Source organism: Panicum virgatum, chromosome 8K (assembly GCF_016808335.1).
Source record: "Panicum virgatum strain AP13 chromosome 8K, P.virgatum_v5, whole genome shotgun sequence".
Lineage (NCBI taxonomy): Eukaryota > Viridiplantae > Streptophyta > Magnoliopsida > Poales > Poaceae > Panicum > Panicum virgatum.
The window spans coordinates 16709844-16714490 of record NC_053143.1 but is presented as its reverse complement, the minus strand read 5'-3'; positions in this window follow the sequence as shown (position 1 = coordinate 16714490).

The following is a 4647-nucleotide window of genomic DNA, read 5'->3' as shown; positions in this document are numbered from 1 at the left end:
CACCTCCATCAACCAACATCTTCGTAACAGGCTTGCCATCAACGAATCCCTTCAGGAACAGTGCCTGAAGATGCTGCCTCTTATCATCTTCTGGCTTCTCAAATGTTGCTGGCAATGGCTCCAAATTCAACTGTGCCATGGCTTCCTCTAATTCTGGTTCATGATCTTCGTCGCCTGGCGCTATAAATTCTTTCGGCATTATGAAAACTATATTAATCGGCGCAGCTAATGATCCAGAATCTTGACCACTATCAGCTCTGGGCTTAGCACGCCAAACATGTGACTTGATCCCTTTCTTGCGCAGAATCTGTTCTTGCTCTTCCTCAATGATCTCCAGCTGGCGTAGCCTCTGAACATGTCGCTTCTGAGACCTGGTCAAACCTCCTGGACACCACTGAAATTGATCCATGTGATCAGGCTCACGTTCTGGATCTCTTCGCATCGGCTGATCATCTTGCACTCTTTCATTGGCCATCTGCTCTAGCCGATCGTGTGCAGGTACTCTTCTCCCAGCAGGATCACGTAGCATTGTCCTGCCCCCCAGTCGATCATGCACCGATACCCTTTTTCCTAGCCGATCATGCACATGAGTGCACTCACGCCAATAGGGATCATGACGTGACCTTTCATATGATCGGCTGCCTTGACCATTGCATTCGGGACAATCATATGCCGATGGCAATGTCAACCCTTCTTCCCAGAAGTAGACAAAGAAAGAACACCTCCAATGATCTTGCTCGCGTCGCTCCTCTTCTTCTCTACGCTGCCGCCTTTCACGATCACGCTGAAACTTGTTCAATAGCATTTGAGACGTTACACGTCTACGTGGTGCCGATAAATGTTCGGCATCCTTCATCGGACCCTTTCCTTTGACCTTATCGGCCGCTATCTGCGCTTTAGGATCAACAGCCCCAGATCTCTTAGCCGATGACGACGTCAGAATCTTGGCTTGAGGATAACCCTCATCTCTGGCCACATCAACCATGTTTGTGGCGAAAGGATGCCCGTTGATCTTCATCATCTTCTTGGGAGCCTCAAATTTCAATCTCCCTTATTCGAAAGCCATCTGAATCTGCTATCGAAAGACCTTGCACTCATTTGTGTCATGCGACGTGGCGTTGTGCCACTTGTAGTACTTTATATTCTTGAGCTCGTCCTCCGATGGAATCTTGTGATATGTCTTCAACTTGATCAATCCTTCCGACAATAACAAGTCAAAGATCTTGTCGGCTTTGGTGATGTCAAACCCATACGATTTGGGCTCTTTCTTCCCAAACGGATACGTCACCGGCTTTTTGCTGTTCTGTATCCACTTAGCCAATACGACCATTTCTTGCTCCTCTTCACACACATCATTAGCAGAAGATTCCACATAATTGATCTTCTTCTGAAAAGGCTTCTTGGACTCTTAGGATCGAGTCTCTCCTATCATCCAACTCGCGATCTGGCTAATACTTTCAAACTCATGCGATGCATATTTATCTTTAATGTGCGGCAAGAGTCCATTAAATGCTACATCGGCCAACTGCTGATCGGACAGAACCAAACTGTAACATCGGTTCTTGACATCTTTGAACCTTTGGATAAAAGCAGCAACCGATTTATCGTTTCTTTGTCTTCAACCAGTCAAATCGGTCAACTTTAACTCAGTAATCTCAGAGAAGAAGAACTGATGGAATTGTCTCTCTGGATCGGCCCAATACAATATGGAGTTTTCCGGCAAAGTGGTGAACCAAGCAAAGGCCGATCCAGACAAAGACAAGGAGAACAAACGGACTCTGAGTGCATCATGGTTGCCCGCCTCTCCCAGCTATAGAAGGAACCTATTAACATGCTCCATCATAGAAACTTCTCCTTGCCCTGAGAACTTTGTGAAGTCAGGCATCTTGTACTTGTGGGGGAGAGAAATCTGATTGTAAGCCGGAGGATAGGGAGCCTTGTACATAACAGATTGTTGCTTCAGTCTTAAGCCAAACTGCTCCCTCATCACTTCAGCTATTTTCGTGCTCCAATCAACTTGTGTTTCAACATTTGGTGTCTGTTGGGGAGAAGCCACGCTCGCTGCATTGGTCATAATTGCAAGTTGCTGAGCTACATGATTCATCGGCTGTTCAGCCGATTGCATCTGTAGTGCTTGCTGAGCTATCCGATTAGGTGTCTGCTGAGTCATCGTCGGCTGTGTAGCTGATGGGTTAGCCAATTGTTGACCAGTAATATCCATGTACGGCACATTGACATATCGTATCTATCCGGTTGCTTGATTGTGGAATACCCAGTTGACTCCCTTCTGATGCGGAGATTGCGACAACAACACTTCTGAAGGAGACTGGGGTTGGAGCAGGATAGCAAGACGCTGCTATGGGGTCATCGGCGTTGGCGCCGATGCATTAGCTTGTGCCATCTGTTGTGGACTCCATGCGCCTTGTGCATTCAGCTGTGTTGCCAATGCATCCTGCTGTGTACCCATCGGCTGAACGACCGATGGATCAGGCTGAGAGGCTATCAGCTGAGAAGCCGACGCATTAAACTGCATCTTGGGTGGCGTAGAAAAGAAATCCGGATGCATACCATACCCAGTAGCAGGATTCCACCCTTTAGGAAATACAGACACAAATCCATCTTGCACAGTTGTAGCAATCAGCGGCGTGGTTGAGTAGATAGGATCTGCTGTACCCGTCGATGCTGCAGTAGTCATCTGGGGTGGAATTTGACTATTGCTTATTCCTGCCTGGCTATCTTGAGCCGATAGGGCTGCTGCCATAGGCACCTCCAAGGGAGTATATTGCATCTGATCTGGTTGTATATAGCAAGGACCCATGCACCCTGGAAACGTGCCTTCAGCAAAAGTCTTGACCACTGCATTGTGCACCGTATTGCCCATGACTGTTGCACTCTTGATGAAAGCTTGTGCCACAGCTTGGCCAACTGCGTCTATCATCTTGCTTTCACGTTGAGCCTCTGTCAATGGCTGGAAAGATGGAAGATTAAACTTCTTGATCACCTCACCAGATCTGTTGACGCTATACGACTTGAGGCATTCACGTTTGAATTTCTCCACCAGCTCTTCATATTCCTTCTTTTGTTCTTCTTTGAGCTTATCTTTAGGAACAGGAATCTAGTTTTCTTCACTAACTGTAGATTTATCTGTGATTTCCACCATGTTGAAGCTTTCGGTCCCACCGGGCGTGCCAAAAGATGTGTTGACGCAAAAATCAACACACTGGAATCCGAGGGCAAGTGTTCGCCGAGTCACGGAAAGTCAACCAAGCATGCCAGTCAATTTGACCTGAAATTGACAAGGGAGAAAACAAAGTCAAATTCGAGAGCGTATCGGCTGGGATTCTGAATATCTCTCAGATGGGCGTATTAGCAAGTTTTGCCGATACTATAGACGACAAAATGATATTAAATGCAAGCGTGTAGTAAACGAGCATATCGGCAGGATCAGACGATACACTAAACGACAAAACCGGCTTTGAACAGCCGATCATGTATGTATGACAAGATCTAAGCTACGAATGTGTAACTCAGATGATGTGAAGCTAAAAACAGATCTAAACCGGCTCTTGAGATAACAAAAGTGTTACTCCAAAACCTAAAGCCGATCTAGTATGTTTTTAGATGTGATAATGGCCAAAAAGCATAGAAAAACCTACAAATCTAGCCGATATCGATAATTGGTGAATAAATCTAGACGAGACGACAGCGATGTGCCCGGAAGTCAAAACCTAGATAAACTCGATAACTTTTGAATAGATTTGAACGAAGCCACAGCGATGCGCCCGGTAACTAAAGCTTAAATATACTCAGTAAAACGAAAACTCACCAGCAAATCAAGTCGCTCGAATGTGAGGCATCCTTGATCAACTTGAAAGAACTCGTCGAAAAAAAGAAAAGAAAAGGCAAAGTCGCCGAAAAAGTGCAAAGGAATTGTAAAGTTTGTTGTATTGGATGTGTATCAAGTTTTTCCGGTCCCTTACAACTGATATATATAGCCTAGCGCTATCACGTCCTAACCGATCACGACAAACATTACTTGACTAAAAAGAAAAGACTTTCTAAAAGGCAAACTACTTAAAATATTACAACCGAATCATCAAGATTCTCGTAGAGTCCGGGTCCTCTTCTCCTTCCTTGACTTCATCGGCAACTCCCCATCGGCCGAGTACCAGAGCGGACGAGTCAGCATCTTCGAAGCATATTCCTCTGGTCCATCGGACGGACTCCATCAGCCGATTTCAATATTGTGCATCTTTTGGTTTCTTTCAAATCGGCCGCCTTCCCTTCACAAGAATCACCTTCCTTGACATGTGTCAAAAAATGGTGTCAACAGCTTCATTCCAAGAGCGATGGCCGAGAGGGGCTGAGCGGTGACGGGAAGCCGAGCAGCAACGATGGGTCTCCCCTTGACCCCATCATCTTCGGATTCCCCGGTGCTGCGAAGGGGAGACGAAATCAACATATCCAGCAGTTTCTGACACTTCTCCCCAACAGGGCCAGCACCACCCTTTTTCCTTTTCTTCTTTTCGAGCGTGGTGGTGGTGCCTGTTGTCGGTCGAAACCCATCGGCGAGCAGCGACAGGCAACACGAAGAGCCGGGAGGACGCCGGGGCACTGGCAGGCACTGCTCCCTCGTCGACGGCCCGC